Below are 18,735 nucleotides of genomic sequence, written 5' to 3' on the forward strand. Positions count from 1 at the left end.
ACAGCTGCATGTTACAGACATTTTCCTTGCCCTGCCATGACTCGCATTGGTACAGCAAGGTAGTTCTGCACAGAAATGCCCTTTGTAGTAAACTTTCAGACCATTTCACAATTTCACACAAGGCATCTTTGAAAATAAATATTTTTTCATATACTACTTTGTGGCTTTCTCTAGTTACACTTTTTTTTTTTCTTCTCCAAAATTCAGGGGAATTCCAGAACATTTTGCAATTAGCTAAGGATTATATTTCCTTATTTTTATTAATTTTATATAAAGTGGGATTTACCAGTGGAGCATTCATTGACACTGACTTCAATTTATTCTGATGAAACTGACTGACATCTGTGTGTGCTGTTCAGTCATAATTTAAACCATTCTTAATTGCATTAAATGTAAATTAAGACATTCAATTTCAGCCATTATTTTTCATAAAATACTGTGAACTGAATTTTAGTGGGTCATGAGATCTTACATTCAAAATAAATAGAGTAAATTCAAAACTTACCATTGATGTTCATATTTCACCCTTTGTCAGCTGTATTTCTTTTGTAGCTTACTAGATCGGAACAATTAATTTTCTCTCTGAAGGGAACATGAATGGCTAAAGATGATGTAGCTGAGTTTTTTAACAAATTACTTTATCATTTCTAGAGCTTCCTTGTTACCACAATGTATTAAATATATTAAGAAAAAATGCAATTAACCTTTCATCTAAACCAAATGGCAAATTAAAACAGAAAACACAAACCATGCCAGAATCAGCCCTCTGATTTTGAATTCACAAGGCTACACCACTGGATTTATTTGCCAAGCTTCCTCAAGGAGGTTTTGCAAAGCAAAACCTGTTCGGCAATGAGGGCTTGGGTCAGGCAACGCTCTAAATAATGGGAGGACGTGAAAGCTGCGTTTGCTGTAAAGGAGAGTGGTGTTCAGTGAGTGGGCTGGGGGACTGTGTGGGAAAGGTTGGATATCTTATTTTTGGATGTTAAGACCAAAGCTCCTGCTTAGTCCAGTGGATCCGGCCCCAAATGTCTAGCACAGCAATCAGCAAACCCCAATGGTGAGGTGATTTCTAAAATCAAGTGTGTTTTGCTCCAGGTGGAGGGACTGATTGAACTTTGTGGCTTAACAGAGGGATCATCCCAGCGAAGCTCACGTTTTGTTGGAATGTGGCAGGAGTTGGCTTGTCCCCAGTCTAACCTGGTGACCTTGGCTATGCTGAACACGTGGCAGGGAAAGCTGTGGCCGCCCCTGGAGCAGCCCGACCCAGCCTGTGCTGGGGGATATCACCCCCGGGCAAGAGACAGCTTGTGCCCGTGGGGCTCACCCCAAGAAAGGCCAGAAGGCTGGATTCTGACACCTGGGCTACTGAGCTGGTTTGCAGGATGGGCTCTCAGGGAAGGGCTGCAGGGTTTCTCTCTCTGGTTCCTTGCTGCAGATTTGGATGGGCAGTTACCCACCTGTTTGCCACTTTATATCACAGGACTGCTAATCTGGGAGTGGGTGGCACGTCAATGTAAGTGGTGTCTGCACTGGTTTAAACCAAACAATACACCCATTTCCAGCTCATCTTTAGAACCTGCCTTGTCCCCTCTCTAGACCATGTGCTCAGAGGGTGCTGGTGTGAAACGCATGCTGCTGTGCAGTGCTGAACCCACCCGGCGCCAGCTTTCCTCCCAGCTCACCGTTAAGGAAGTCCCTGTTACATGGTTAAAGTCCTGGCATGCCCCAAATTGGGGCTCTGTTCCCAGGATTCACCCTTTCGAGTCACCGAGTAAAGGCTACTCCTGTGGCTACAAGCTCTTCAGGATGGGGCACAAAAGTTGGCCAACAAATCAGGGACCACAGACCTCCCCTTACACATGTAGTAAGATTTTATATAACTATTATATACGACATTGCCATGTCAGTTCAACTGATGGAGAACAAAGTGCTGCAATAAGTCTGGAAACAGGTAGTGATGCAATCATTCTACCAGTTTCTTGCTATTGTCTCTTACTCTTTTTTAAAGATAGCATAAATGAGAATACTGAATGTAAATGGCTTTTGCAAGTCACTGAGGTCAGTGAAGCATGTTATTGTTTGCAACTTGAATTCCATGAAAGCACTGGCTGGCTGAGAGGCACACTATATATTTTTCTCATAAATAAAAACCACAAACAATATTCAGTATGTTTAATGATAATTATAAAATAATACTGTGTACAGAGAGTTTCCAAAGCCAGAACTAGTTGTGAATGCTTAATAATATGACCTTATGGTGTCATCTTTAGCGTACGTGATGCCTATATGCCAGCAATGTATAAATTATTTCTCTGGCTGTACATTAGCAAACATTTGATTATGATTTATTTGGGGTTCTCTGAAAGATTAAGTTCTTTAATATTAGCATTACTAATGATTTTAATGAGGCATTAAAATGTTGCAGTATTGTTGTAACATTTTTCTTTTTTAATATTATTTCATTAATAGTTTACATGAATGTTAATGTTAAATTAATTATGGAACCTGAAAGAGTAATCCACAAAATGTCAAAGTGCCATTAGCACAGTGAAAGAGCCCTCCAAAGGCAGGGATTTGGTATGAGCTAATGAGATATTTCTGTATCATATAACACTGAAGCAGCTTTTTCTAAAATTAAGACTGAAAATTAGGTTTTAATATCCTTCACTTTGGGACTCTCCAGCCATTTCAGGGACTGAATGTTCAGCTTCATGCATGCAAAAAGCCAGCTCAGACCCTGGGCCCAGAGACTCCCACAGAATTTGGTCTTACGTATGGGTAGCCTAAGTTAGAAACTTAAAAAAGCCAATTGCAAAAAAGATTAAAAAAAAGGTCTTTCATGGGATGTGAAGACTGCATTACTCATCTATCGACACCTGTGCAGAGTGCATCAGCCACAAGGATTTATGGTTCACGTGCAGTAAGTACTGTATGTATTGCTCTTCAGTTGAACAAGAAAGAGCGCGATGAACACTTCCAGTAAATGTTGCTAAGCAAGTTTTTAGATAATGTTCTGTTTTCTCACCCCAGAGGGCAGGTATGTTCAGAGGAACATGGAGAAATATGCTGCATTAGAAAACCTAAATGGCAGTAGGGGACAAGGAGGGCTGGAAAAGGTTCTGACACACATTTGTGAGATTCTCCACCAATTCACAAATTTGGGAGGTAGGAATGTTTCGAGACTTGTCCCACAGCTGCTCTGACTTAAACAACCAGCACTTACGCAGCAGATGAACCAAGGTCTTACTGACCTTGGCAGCTTTGCAGGGAAAAAGTTAATGTAAAGATGAAGTGTTCTCAAACAATTTAATCTATGTGTTAGGTAAATCCACACTCTCATGTGCTGTCTATATATGTCTTGAATTTCCAATGATAGTTTTATTGTGGCTGGGGCAAATAAAATTTACTCTCTATATCTGATTTCTTCTTACATTATAAGAAGATATTAAGAGGTTAACTGGGTCATTTTATGGTTCCCCCCAATGGAGTCCTATGCTATGGAATAGATAAGAGTGTCCGGGGATGCTAATTTGTGTAAGAGCATCATGTTCACACCAGACCAAAAGGTATATTGTCCTTTAAGTATGCCCATCAATAAGCATGCCTGCCTGCAGTCTCCCAACAGCTGCTATGATATTCCACATCAAGTCTTGACTACTGATGTCCAAGCTTTTCTCACAGCAGTTATTTCCAGGATCCCAATTTCACCACCAGGACCAGCCTCCTTCCAACACTTTTCAAACAGGCATGGCCAGAGGTTTGGATCTCTGGAGGTCCTGGGCCCATGGGGAGTGGGGACAGCCCCAGGACAAGGTGCCAGGGAAAGGGAGGTGGCCATCATATCTTCAGCCTGAAGCACACTGGAAGTGGGGCTTTGGCCCAGCACAGCACCCTTTGCTTACTTGAATTGCACCCTAAAAACACTAAGCCCTTGCATCACAGCAGCCAAAACTGTGAGGTGTTGAACTTCTTGTGGTGTCTAAGTTCAAGTGGAGAGGAGGAATTCAGACTTTCTATGGTACAGGGCTGCCAGACACTGGCTCCCTTACAGGTGGTGGAAGGAGCTGAGTACCCAGCCACAATCTGGATGTAGGCAGGGTGCCAGCCTGGCAGTTCTGGGTGGTGTATGATTTGAACAGCTCCAGGTGTCCCTCTTCAAGGTCTTCCAAACAACTACAATGTTTAAATGAACCCCAGGCAGCAGCAGGTGATGGAGGGAAACCCTGGTCTTCCACAGCCCAAAGCTGTACTGTGCCACCTGCACCCCTCCAAATCCTCTGAGCCAAGGCTCAGGCTGGAGCCGAGCAGAGAGCTCAGCCCCAGGTGGGATTGATCTCTGTCTCTCTTTCTCTTGTCCATGTAAGACTTGTTGCACTCTGGTAATGGTAATTAATTAGCCTAACAACACCCTTAGGAAAAGGACTTCTCTGTCACAGATGAGGAAACTGAAGCTCTGTAGCCTATAGCCTGATCCTGCTTGGCCTCTGTCTGTCAAAACCGGTGAAAATACCTTCCAGAGCCAATTGAGAGGACTACAGTCCTTGCCCAAAGGAAGAAATGGTTCCTATAGACAAAACTCATAGAGTACTCATTATTGCTAGAAACAAAAGGGCTTGGGGAAATTACTCTAAAATCCCTTTATTACAAAATTCCATAGTGGATGTTACTCCTTCTACCTCACCTATAAAAATTCCTTGGTTGATTTCATAGTTCACATACTCAGAATATCTTAATTCAATTTCATAGGTTTTTTTTTCCATAAATAGGAAAACTGGGTTTAAAAAGGGGTTGAAACATTTCCTTCTACCATGGCTTGTTTGTGTTCCTTTGGTTGGAAAACTGACTTAATGTAGCTTCGCCCAGTACATGGACTGAAGTCAGCAAAGCTGGTCCTGAGCATCGCTCCATGGCCAGAGTGCTCCCGGGTTTCAATTACCCCTTGCTTCTCCGTGGGGCAACAGGCAATGAAACACAGTTTTGAGTATCCTTGAAAATGAACTTAGCTGTCAAGAGGCAGAACGAGGAGGCAGCAGTCTCTTTCCTTTTCTCTCCCACCTTAGAAATTACTGATGGCAACCTTAATCATTAAACCAACAACTTAAAAAAGCAGTTAAGTAGTTAATAAATAGATAATTTTCCAATAATAAGGAGAGAGCCGATCAGCTGAGAGAAAGATGGTTCTGGCTTTTAAGCAGAATTCCTCATTCCTCTCCAATTCAGTGCAGTGCTCTTTGTTTTGTTTTCACTTGGGAGTTCTGTGCAGAAGCTGATGGTATGATTTGGTCCGTTACACTTAAGAGGGCACATATTTATTATCCCATTTGTTTATGTAATCTGAATATTCCAGCTTGCATCTAATATATGGAAATTACAAATGAGCTCGATATGATGTTCTGAGTACAAGGAATATGTTTATCCTGTAAAGATCTGTTTTGTTAAAAATATCAGTGATAAGATTAATATGACAGTAAACTGCATTGTGTTACTCCCTATACTGTTGAAGCAAACCTAACGGCCTCTCCCTGCACTCATACGCAGAAGAAACTTCCTCTGAGCCTAATAGGAGATTTTCCCTATGTAGACACCATCAGATTGGCCCTTCATCCATTCCTAACATTGGTGAATAAGTAAAGAGTTAACCTGGAATCCTTTGCCCTTTGCAATCTAGTTTGCTAGTTTCCTTCTAGGGAGAGCTTGGAGTGAATTAATTTTCAGCTGAATAAGTCATTAAGGAACATGATTTATTAATGACTTATTAATGCAGACAGAGTCAAACTGAACTCTGGTGCAAATCCTCTAGGATTTGAAGGAAATACACAACTTCTTACAGGGCACATGGTCTGTATATGGCTAGTTCTTGCCATCAGATGTGGCTATATAAGCAATATTAAGTATTCTGTTTAACACTGTACACATATTCATTACCGCTCATAATAATAAAAACTCTCATTTCACAGTGACATTCATTTACTGCCAAGCATCAGCCCGGGTGGAAGAACTCCCAGTTCACTCCTGTATATAATCTCAGTGTCTTTCATTCACATGTAGAAAACTCAGCTCTCTATTTAGCACAATGTTAGTGAAAGATAGACATTTACAGGGCCCCTCTGCCCTTGAGCTGTTCCATTAGTGCATGGAAAGCACCTTGCAGCCTGTGACAAGCACAGCAGATCAGCACTAAATCAAAAATCAGTGCCAGCCAGGGATCTAAGCCACCATGAAGGTCACGGCCATGAGCTGCATGCCATCTCAATCCAAACAAAACACACTGGATACAGGGGAATTTTCACTACTCGCAACAGGAGACAAACACATTGTGTTAGAGTAATTCCCCCCAATAGCAGTGAAATGGATAACTGATCTTTTAAATACTTTTGAGTATTTAATAAAATTTTGAAGACGGGGAAAGGAGATGTTGGTAATTTTTGGGTGCTTTTTATATTGTAACTGAAAAATTGGCTCTGTGCCACAGCAACCCAAAACATTAACAAAGAATTTCTCTCTCAGTGCTGGGAGAGCTCATATGTTTTAAAAAGCTCATGAATTAATTCTCTATATTTGGTTTTTTTTTTCCTAAATAAATGCTCCCTGTTCAGAATAATTTTCTCTTTTGAATGCCAAGAAACTTACCCAAGTGTCCTTAAGCAGTTGATTAATCTGAAAGAGATTTAAGTGAAGATACAGTTGTTGTGAACAGTATCTTTCCTAAAAAATGTAACCCAAAGCAATGTTCAGAATCGCATACTGTAATAGCAGCACAAAGCTAAATGAGGGGAAAATAGAGGACAAGGAGATTAAGAGGTTTAAGTAAGGCAGTCAAGCTAGTCTACTGCCTGAGTTGAAATGAGATGAAGAGATATTGAAACAGCGGGATACGAACTGGCAAAGCTATGTGCCTTCTCAGCCAGGCTGCAGGAGGGGAACCAGGTGTTCGGCAGTGCCGCATATGAACCCCCACACCGGTATGTGGCTGATCTTCTCACTGGGGTCTGTGCAGAAGGAGCCCATGTCATGCATAGCTCTCCATCCTTCCTCCACAGAAAGTGGTGTCAAAAACCGTTTCCCTCTACGGGACTCCACAGGGTCAAAAGGACAGAGAAGGAAGAACAGCGATGGAGGTAAAAAAATAAATCCTTCCTCTGTGGCCACCAGTGGCCAATCTCCCTGCCCAGCCCTGGGGGCTGGAGCTTGGGGTCTCCTCTCCTCCCATGAGAGCTTAACTGCTGGGGCGGTGGGTTGACTCATGGTGGACCCGAGTACATAGGTTTCTGTTTGGGATGCCCTGGCCTTCTGCAAGTTCCCCCTGGGTTCATGGAGAGCTTAAGGAATTTGGAAGTTTGGGAGCTAAACCCCAGCATCATTCCACTGATTTAGCCCCTTCTCTTTGGAAAAATTTTGGAGCAAACTCCCTAAGTGAACTCCAGAGAAAAATGCCTTCCCTTTTCCAGGTCCCTTCCCTCAGACTTTGCTCAAGGGGAGCCCTTCTTATTCCTTCAGGATGAACTATATGCTCCCATGGATGGAGTCTTTATTTCCCCAGCTCTACAGTAACTTATTTTCTGCAACTAAAAAGAAAAAAAATTATGCTGCCTCCGTGTCTGTGTGTGTGGCATACAGAGTGTGTGGGAAGGCAGGATGGTTTCCCTTCCTTCACTATCCTAAATTGCAAAACTTGTGTACAGCTGCGTGAGAGGAGAATGAGGCCCCCTTGGGAATAAAATAACCAGAAGAGGGAAGGTAGAACTGCTTCCCCTTGGAGATCTCCACCTCCTGCTTTGGGAATTTCTGTTAGAAATGTAAAATGCGTGAAACAAAAGGAAAGGGTGTGAATGGGTAGTATAGAGATAACATTTATGTAATGTACATGAACAGATCTATTGAAGTGTCAAAGCTTATTTTAGCTATTGGTATTCCAGCCTTTTAAAGACTAATTGGCTGCATCATTAATTATACAGAAAGCTAATTTAAATAAGATACAAACCAATGCACTGAGTCAGGCTACAGGTTCATCAGTGCCCAGCAGTGGATACATTTTCTTAAGAAAAGAGTGTAACAATCAGGGCACATATAGACGTAATCCCTCCCATACCATACTTCCATGGCTCAGCCAGATGTTGAACCATCACATTTAAAAACCACCGATGGACCTACCTTTCATGAGACTACCTATTCCTTTCTTGAAACTATTTCAATGTACTTTCCTAAATAAAGATGAAAGACCTGTCGATATGTTTTTGGGAAAGAAAGGTTTATTTTAGAGGAGAATATTTTTAAACATGAATAGCATGTTGTCATGGTTTAACCCCAGACAGCAACTAAGCACCATGCAGCCCCTCACTCACTCCCCCCCTACCCAGTGGGATGGGGGAGACAATTGGAAGGAAAAAGGTAAAACTCATGGGTTGAGATAAGAACAGTTTAACAGGACAGAAAAGAAGAAACTAATAATGATAATAATAACACTAATAAAATGACAATAATAACAGTAAAAGGATTGGAATATACAAACCAAGTGATGCACAATGCAATTGCTCATCACTCACTGACCAATGCCCAGTTAGTTCCCCGAGCGGCGATTCCCCCCAGCCCCACCCCCCCCAGTTTATATACTAGGCTTGACTTCACATGGTATGGAATATTCCTTTGGCCACTTTGGGTCAGCTGTCCTGGCTGTGTCCCCTCCCAACTTCTTGTGGCCCTCCAGCCTTCTTGCTGGCTGGGCATCACAAGCTGAAAAATCCTTGACTTAGTCTAAACACTACTTAGCAACAACTGAAAACATCAGTGTGTTATCAACATTCTTCTCATACTGAACCCAAAACATAACACTATGCCAGCTACTAGAAAGAAAATTAACTCTATCCCAGCTGAAACCAGGACACGTTTACATTACATTGCTGTTCTAAATGCTCATTTTGCTAATAAAAAACTATGCTCATCCATGTACATGTGGCTGATTAATAGATCATTTTTATACAGGTTATGTACATCTTATTTTTGTGTCAAAATTATATATATAATCTATATATTTGCACACACAAACACACAAGAGTTGTGAAACATAGTAGAGACAGGGGTATTCCTACTATCAGGTGCCAACTAAAGGCGGTGTATTTGAAAACCAGGTGCTTTGAGGCCATTGCGAATAGAGGGAAACCCAACCGAGTTTTCCCCCCAGCCCGAGAAGTTCCTAGGGGATCGCGGAAAAAACCCAAAAAGTGCCAGGAAAATGTGCATTGTGGGCGGATGCCACCTGGTGGCACCGGGGGACGAGCCCGAAGGGGGGACGAGACTCCGGTTCCTGGGGCAGTTTTTTCCTCCTTTCAGCTGATACTCAGGGCCAGGATTTTGTCTTCGCTGTGCCAGAGCTTTCCGTAAACCCATGCACATCTTTGAATGGCATTATTTGATTGAAATTCTCTTTAATGGCAGTTTCGTAGACTTTCAAGCAAGGAAGGTGCTTGAAAAGGAGCCAGCATGAAGTGTCCTTTCCTCTTTCCTTTTTCTTGTTAGTTAATAAAGTTTTTGTGTTCATCATTCATCGGGAGTCAGCCTGGGAGTGTGCTCTGTTTAAAGGCTCTGGCTTTTCACTCAATGCATCCCATCTGTTTCTGAACTAAATTGCAATAATTGGTATTTAATGCTAATCAATGTATTACTAAATATGCAAATTATATTAAAAGATGAGGTTTGAAAAAGCTTTCATTTGTAAATATGGTAGCTTAAAACAGGAAGCATATCTAAAAGCCATTTAGATACAGTAGCCTAACTCTTAACACTGTGGCTGATTTATCAAGGGGTTTGCAAGTTGATCTTTCTCCCACAAGGGGATATGTAAAACTGTTGCATATCAGATTTTGTTAACATCTGATGGATTGCTGCTAACAGTGTAAAAGCCTAATATTCACAACCGTGTCTCTTATTTAAATTAAAGCAATCTTATTCCAGCTTTCTAATTTTTGTGCTCATCCTAACATATGAATTTGCATGAAGAGTTTATGAATCACAGGAAAAGCAATTTCAATAAGCTTTTCAATCAGTGCTACATCTTAGTGCCTGATTTAGATAATTCATTGTCTAAGGGGCTCTTCTGGACTCTGCCTCTCCTTTTCGGGAGGCCTGGTCTATTGAACTGGCTGTCCCTGATGGTGCAGCCACAGTTTCTCCACTCCAGCGTGTCACTTCGCAGGAGGGTCCCACGTGGGGCCCTTGGGACGCTGCTCACATCACTGAGTTGGCCCCGCTCCCCAGCCCACGGAGGCCCTACAGTGTTGCTTGTGCTGCCATGTTAGACATGTAGTACAGGGTCATTTGCATTTGTTTACTTTCCGCAAGGCAGTGGTGCACATCATGGAAGTGCACATGCACAAACTTTACAGGCAGGTCATGACCCCTGTGCCTGACCTCATGGCCCTGAACACAGGAATGGACACGCTGATGGGGAGTGGTAGAGAGGAGATCCAGCTGGGAAGATGAATGCTGAGATGTTCTGCAAAAACAGGTGGCCCTTCATGGTCTTGGGCCAAGGTTAGCCATTGCCTTTCTTGTCTCTTTTTGCCTTGTTTTCTTGTTCACACTCTTGCTACCCTCACTGGACAGACTGCACCACAAGTCCCATCCTTCCCTGAAAATGGAAACTATCTTTTGATAATTTTGTAGTTTTCCCTCAGCTGGCAGTGTTTGCTCAGTTTGTGTTTAGTTTGACAACACCCTTTTTCTTTCCCTATGCTGTGTTATAGAAAATCCTTGATGTTTCAGAATGTAAGTAAGTCAAACTCTAAACACAGTTATTTGAAAGGCAGCTTACCCTCCTACCCTGGAAGAAGGTCAAGTCATAACTGCAAGGGAGGTAGTTTCTGGTTTGCTTTTCTTTTTTTTTTTTTTTTTTTCTTTTGCAGCTTCCTATGAAGCAACCAGTGAAAGTTACTGAGAGGCCCCAGAGTAGAAGGACCAGGAGGCTAATTTATTATAAAGTCACCTGTGCTTTATGGGGATCTCTTGGGTCCTCACATATTTGCTGTAGTTTCCACACCCTTAGGAAATGTGGCACCATTTTGAATGCATTTGGGACTAAGAAGGAGCAAATCTGGGACATTTTTCACTGGACCTCTTTCAAATGACCATTTGATGACTTAAATGTTCGATGGCTTTGCCACAGTTTCCATCAGAAAATGATCACAGATGACTTAGTAGCTAAGTTTTGCTCCAACTTTTTAGACGTCCTGAAACTCAGACCTGGTCTTGTCTATATATGTGAGCAAACCTCCCAGGAGCTAAAAGTGGGAGCAAGGTTAGCACAAACCCTGTGAACCAAAACTGTTGAGTTCCACATGGCTCTATTTGTGACACCAGTGCTACAGCTCAATAGCCCTGTAACACCAGATATCATGCAGAGAGCGAGAGCAAGCACTACTGACTAATATCATGCATTTATGTTCAAACATATGGAAACATTCCCCTTTTTGCTCTGTAAGCTTAATAAAAGTATTTTGGGAAATGAAAATCTGAGAAGTAAATAAAAACTCCTACTTTCTCCTGGAGAAGAAAAAAGAGGGACAAGTGTACAAACAAGATTTCATGAGGATGCAAGCTTGTTAGAGAAACAGCTGGATTATAGGGCTGAGGGGCATACTTGCCCACATGGCATGGAGCTCTGAAGGAAGGTTAAACTGATGAACTAGTTGTGATTTTCCTATTGGTTCCTTGTGTGTGGCACTTAGGGGATCAATAGCACAAGTCTAGGCCCTCCCAAGGGTACGCTGGGCAGGGTGACACAGCCCCCCATCCCTCTTGGTAAGCAGAAGCCATGCGTGAACTTTTCACAGGAGGCACTTTTCACTGCCACATGCCTATAAGTTGAGTGCCCGCTTCTGGGTCCAAAGTAGCAGCTTGGTTTGACTCCTCCTTCGCAAAGCAGCGCTCTTCCCTCACATCATGAAGCCTGATGTTTGCCCTCAACCCTCCGGGGATTTCGGTGATGGCACTGTGTTTGATGACTGAGATTGCCCTCAAGGAATTTTTTTTTTATATCATCTAATCAAATCAAAAAAGTTAAAGTAACAACTAGGTTTGGAGTGAAGATCCCTATTCATAGAGGATTTATTGACAGTGCCTTTGAAAGTACTGTTTAATATGCAAGGTAAACAAAAATCCCAGCTCATGCATTCACAAATTAGAAATGACCCCCTGCCTGCCCTGAGAGTGCTAATGATGTAAAAGCTGAGAGGAGCTGAAGCCTCTCAGGAAAAGAGAGTGGGTCAGAAGGGCTTTTGTTGAATGTACCAATCTGTTTGTCTTTGACAGGCTCTTTGTCTAACTTGGGAGATGACAAGAGGAACTGAGCCATCTGGCAAAGGTGGGGATGTCTGTCTACATGGAGGCGAAAGCTTTATGTATTCATCACTTTGTATTCGCTTAACTGCTGGTACCTCTTGGCTGCCTGAGACCAGGGAAAACACTCCCCATTGCCTGCAGCTATTGGTAGAGAAAAGCAGCAGCCTGGGTGAGTATCAAAAAATGACACAAGAAAGGTCTTAAATCACAAATCCAGTAACTCTGTTTTGCTTCACAGCTGTTTTCATCACAAAGGTTGTCTCTTATCCAGAGCTGAGAAAGCAAAAAGGTCATCTGGTAAACTGTGCGTCCAAATCTCACTCAAGGGCTGTCATGGGGAGTGGAGCGCAAGTGGTGGCAGCATTGGTATCAACTGCAGGAACGCATTTGTATGGTCTGAAGGCTGAGCTGGGTGTCTTGGTGCTGCCAAAGACCACATATAGGAGCCAGCCTTCTCTCCAACACACACCAACCCTTGGCCTCCAAACCACGCTGCTGCTCAGGGAAGGCTAGCCTATATTTTTTTTGGCTCAGCTGGGCTGGTTTTGGAGTTATGCAAATCCACTGGGGATTCTTATACCTTGCACAGGAAGACAAAGCTTTGTCCCCAGGGATGCATTCACAATTTTCCTTGACTCTATCAAGAACTTGAGTGAAGTTCTGGCCCCACTGAAATAAAAAGGATCTGCTCCATCAACTGCAGATAATGCCAAGATAGATATTCAGATGGATATCCATGGAAATACAGATGGTTATCTAGGAAGTGCAGGTGGGGGAGCCTAGCCATTCTTTAGCTGGTGTACCAAAAGAAAAAGAAGAATTTCCCTCATCCTTTTCCTTTGCTTCTCTTGAATTCTCACTTGGATCCAGAATTGATCCAGCTAAGATACCATGTTGTCGTGGTTTAAGCCCAGCTGGTAACAAAGCACCATGAAGCCACTTGCTCACTCCTCCCCCCTCGGCCCCGGTGGGATGAGGAGAAAATATAAAGAAAAGCTTGTGGGTCGAGACAAGGACAGGGAGAGATCACTCACCACTTATGGTCACAGGCAAAAGACAGGCTCAACTTGGGGAAGAAACAAAATCAATTTAATTTACTACAAATCAAATCAAAACAAGGATATTAGGAAGTAAACCCAAACCTTAGAACACCTTCCCCCACCCCTCCTTCCTTCCTGGCTCAACTCCACTCCCGGGTCTCTCCGCCTCCTCCCCCCAGCGGCGCAGGGGGATGGGGGTTGTGGTGAGTTCACCACACGTTGTCTCTGCTGCTCCTTCCTCCCCAGGGGGAGGACTCCTCACTCTTCCCCTGCTCCACCGTGGGGTCCCTCCCACGGGAGACGGTCCTTCACGAACTTCTCCAACGTGAGTCCTTTCCACGGGCTGATCTTCAGTCACAGACTGCTCCAGCACGGGCTTTCTCATGGAGTCACAGCCATCTTTGGGGGCATCCAACTGCTCCAGTGTGGGGTTCTCCATGGGCTGCAAGTGGGCATCTGCTCCACTGTTCACCTCCACGGGCTGCAGGGACATCACCTCCTCCGGCACACCTCCTCCCCCTCCTTCTTCACTGACCTCAGTATCTGCATAGGTGTTTCTCTCACATTCCGATTCCCTCCCCCACTGCAGCTTCCCCTTCTTAAATATGTTATCCCAGAGGCGCTACCGCCATTGCTGATTGGGTCGGCCTTGGCCAGAGGTGGGTTCGGCTTGGAGCCGGGGAAGCTTCTAGCAGCTTCTCACAGGAGCCACCCCTGCAGCCGCCTCCCCTGCTACCAAAACCCCACCACACAAACCCAAAACACATGTGGACACAAGTACTGCTACAACAAAAAGATGGTGGTTCCAAGCCCATATTCACAAAGTAGCACTTGTAGAAGTTGCAATAAATAAAATTGCTCAACAATCAAATGTGATTTTAAAAGCTGCTGCTGGAGACGGCCTGACTGGCAGTGTAGCAAGTTGGCTGGTTAGTGGCAGAGCTGCTTCAGCTGCTTTGGAAGCCTGCACATTTCAAAAGCTGTTCCTGATTTTTGGATATCTGTTTATAAATCCCTTGAGATGCATTTTCCAGAGGCACTGAGCACCAACAGCTGTGGACAACCCTCCTTTGGTGGGCAGTGCTCAGCACTTCTGAAAGTGGACCTGAAGCCTGGCACCCCAAATCAAAACACCCCAAAATGTGTTCATTTAAGATGGAAGCTACTGAGCTTTGTTCTGGAATTTAGAGCCTTGGTAGTTCTTGATGAGAAACATGTCTAACTGCTGAACATGTGTCTAGGAGGGAAGAGCAAGAGATTGACCAAAGATTTCCTTTTTAAGCTCTTAACTGAGTGAGTCCTTGCTACTTCTCTCTCACCTCCACCCTTTCCCTAGCTCACGCCCAGGAGGTTCGCCTTGGGCCCGCCAGGGTGCTGAACATGGTCAAAGATGATGGGCCACCGTGCCACCTCGTTTGGATCTGTCCTGGTTTCAGCTGGGATAGAGTTAATTGTCTTCCTAGTAGCTGGTATAGTGCTATGTTTTTGAATTAGGTATGAGAAGAATGTTGATAACACACTGATGTTCTCAGTTGTTGCTCAGTAGTGTTTAGACTAAGTCAAGGATTTTTCAGCTTGTGATGCCCAGCAAACAAGAAGGCTGGAGGGCCACAAGAAGTTGGGAGGGGACACAGCCAGGACAGCTAACCCAAAGTGGCCAAAGGAATATTCCATACCATGTGAAGTCAAGCCTAGTATATAAACTGGGGGGAATCGCCACTCAGGGAACTAACTGGGCATTGGTCAGTGAGTGATGAGCAATTGCATTGTGCATCACTTGTATATTCCAATCCTTTTACTATTATTATTGTCATTTTATTAGTGTTATTATTATCATTATTAGTTTCTTCTTTTCTGTTCTATTAAACTGTTCTTATCTCAACCCACGAGTTTTACTTTTTTTTTCTGATTCTCTCCCCCATCCCACTGGGTAGGGGGGGAGTGAGTGAGGTGCTGTGTGGTGCTTAATTACTGGCTGGGGTTAAACCATGACAGGATCTGACCAAGAGCACCACTCCCTCAGTGTTGAAGGCCTTCTGAGAGGGGAGAAGAGCTATAGGCCTGATATTTCCCCATTCCCTGACAACAAGTATTGGGAGCTGTGGCTAGCCCAGGGCAGGAACACGTCCTTTTTGTCCCTTCATTCATTCATTCAGGCTGAGGCTGCCTATCTGGTGGCTTTTTGTAAAGAAGCAGGTCATGTCTGTGAACAGCAATAACTGGGCTTTTTGTCTCTTCAGCTGCATGCTGCACAACAAAATGCTAAAACCATCAGTCTGGGAACAGAAGCATCCACGAATCTTTCTTGATGATTTTAATGTAAGTATCATCATCTGAACTGGGTTATGCTTTACCATGGCTGAGTTTCCCCAGCTGAAACAGGACCCATATTATCTCCTGATGAATTCAAGATATGTAAGACTCTACCAAAGCAGCTGATCATTGGTTTTTAGAAACTTGTGTTCAGCTGAGATATGAGCTTTAATCTCTATCAACTGGTCTCAGCAGTCCACAGATCCTACATTTTGGTAATCTCAGAACCAGAAGTTTTTACTTATGTGGATTCCCTCAAGTACAATCCTCTCACAAAATTTCACACATATGTATGGTGTCTGGTAGACACCACCCTCTGATTCCTTATTTAATTGATGATGAGTAGTGAGACCAGGTGAGACTGCCACAGGGCTTGCATTCTCACAGGTCTGTGGACAAAAGAGGAGACTTAAACAGGTATGCAAGCTTGCAGCATTAGTATGGTAAAGATGAGGAAAAAAATTTTGGAAGTACAGGAAAATACATAGAAGTACAGGAAAGTACTTAGTTGCTCACTTTGCTGACTTGACTAGGAATGAAGGAATTAGCTATTGAAATCTAGTAGAAAAAGATACCATAATCCTTGTGGCTGGATGTTATAGACAGACAAATTTCAATAAGTTTTTAAATATTTTTAAATCATAGAATGTCTCAAGTTGGAAGGGACCCATAAGGATTATCAAGTCCAACTCCAACCTCACCAAATAGTGAAGTGAATCAAGCCCTGGAGTAGCTTGACCAGATATGTGCTAGATTCTGTCATGCAAGATCCTTACATGGAGAGCGGCTGCCTTTATGAAGACTTGCTGCAGCTTGCGTGGAAGCTTGCTATAGAAATGGTTAGGTGAAGTTTTCTGGTCTGTGTTACATGGAAGATGAGAGTTACTGAACATAGTAGCTCCTTCTGGCTTAAAACTTTTTTTCTGAAGAGCTGGACTTTTGTAGGAAGAATGCCTGGGAGAAAAGAAAAGGAAAGTTTAGAAAAAACTGAAAGCCTATTAAAATGTCCTTTGAGCCAGGACACCTTGGAGATCTCAGTGCATTACTCAAGAAAGCATTATTGAAAGAAGAGATAACCTGGCCTGGTGTTCATATGAACACAGCCTGTCCTATTCTAAGAGGAAAGTGAGAGAGGAGTACGATTCCGAGTATTCCTGTTTAGACAGGGGAACTGATTCTCCTGAAATTCATGCTGCTTTTACACTGGCTTTGTTCTTTTGACTAAGGCTCCTAGTCTCATCGGTCACCCATCTTAACTGTTTTTGTGCCCTTTTTTTTGCCATTCTCATCATGAAGGGAACAGTGTAAGAGAACAAGCTCTTGGGAATCATTCGTGCACTAAGCATAAGACTGCAGATATCACCTAACTTTCCTTGCAGCCTAGATGCAGCATCTGCCCGTACTTGCTCTGGAAGACAACCAAGGCAAATTTCATATGTAGGAGGAGGCGAGGAAAGCCAGCACAGCAACAGGACAAATGACACATCTGGTTAGCTGGCACTCAAACACACTATGCTACACCATCCAGACTCTTCTGCCAGAAATTAGCCTTGAGAGCAACGCTCTTAAACTTCCAGCTGTACATTGTGCAAGGATTTATGAGATCGAGGCCAAAGAAAACGGGGCCCTCTCCTGACTTAACCTTACTCATTACTTCAAGGGGGAATTTGTATGAAAAGGGAGCAAAGGATATGGCCTAATATTGCTGTCTTTTTGTGGCATTTCAGTAGTTTCATACGGAGAAGGGAGTCAGAATTAGAAAACCATTTTATTTAATGACATAGTATGAATTAATATAGTGATATTTTTTAACCATGGTATGCGTAGAAAAGAACTGTTCCCTAGCTAATCTTCTAAATCATTATGGCTCATTAATTATAATTTTGTTTGAACTTATTATGTAAAGTTGAATGACATTTTGTTTCAAAGTGTGTAGACTGAAATGTGAAAGAAAAAGTTTAGTATAGGGTGCACATGTAACCTACACTTCAGTGTATTTCTTAACTGGAGTGCTGGACTTTGCAGTCAGACTCTGTTATCACCTTTTATGACTGAGGCTTTACTCCTTCAGATATTTGCTTGCCTGCTTCCCAGTAACTTGCCTGGAATGAATGAATGAAATAATGAAATATTTTCAAGGATTTGGCTGGATCTGTTGTTCTGAGTGGGAAGATTCCTCTTGAATAACGGAAAAGGTATGCCACATGAAAACCAGTATCAGCATGTGGCCCACATAGCATTTGGGCAATGTACTTAAACACAAACTTGTCTTTTAATATTTTGGTGAGACAATTCAGACAATGCACATTGGAAATGTGATGGAAATACTTTGCCATATTGGACCTTAGCAAATAAACGGTGAAATTTCCCCATCACCCCCTCCCTCAGTTCTGAGATCAGAGCAAGGTATATGCATCTTTTATTCTCATCTAATTGTATGGCTGAAGTGGGTACCTAGTGGCCTTGTGCCAGCCTGGTGCACCAGGACAGGAGCATAGGAAGGGATTTCCCCAGAGCAGCCACCTCTGTCTCTACAGGCCCTTTTCGAGGCTGCTCATGTGCCATTGCACAGACACTTAGGGGCTTTTCCCACTGAAACTTCACTTTTGAGTAAAAATCCTTCTCATTTCCCAGACGCCTTCTAGTGTCTCTGTGATACACTAGGGAGAGCTGTTCTCCCCTTTCCACTTGTGTTTGGTTGAGCTGAATTTCTGGTGTCATCTGGTGTGATCAGCCTTGGGGATTACTGTGACTGCTCCCTGCTCACATACTGGTGTGAATTAATCTTTTCTAACTGAAGGACTAGACTTGTACATAACACAGTGAGTGAGGTCTTGCTAGCATCCTGCATATTGGTCTTTATAAATCCATATCTGTACTAGAAGTATCTCACCATTGTGGTTGCATAGATTATTTGCATAGTTGTGTCACTGCCAATTTATTCACACGCCCAGGAACTGAGTGTCACCCAAAGGGTGACAATTAACAGTAGAGGACATTCAACAACTTCTTCTTTGGCAAGACCCCAGAGGACACCAAGAAGTGA

Source organism: Haliaeetus albicilla, chromosome W (assembly GCF_947461875.1).
Source record: "Haliaeetus albicilla chromosome W, bHalAlb1.1, whole genome shotgun sequence".
Classification (NCBI taxonomy): domain Eukaryota; kingdom Metazoa; phylum Chordata; class Aves; order Accipitriformes; family Accipitridae; genus Haliaeetus; species Haliaeetus albicilla.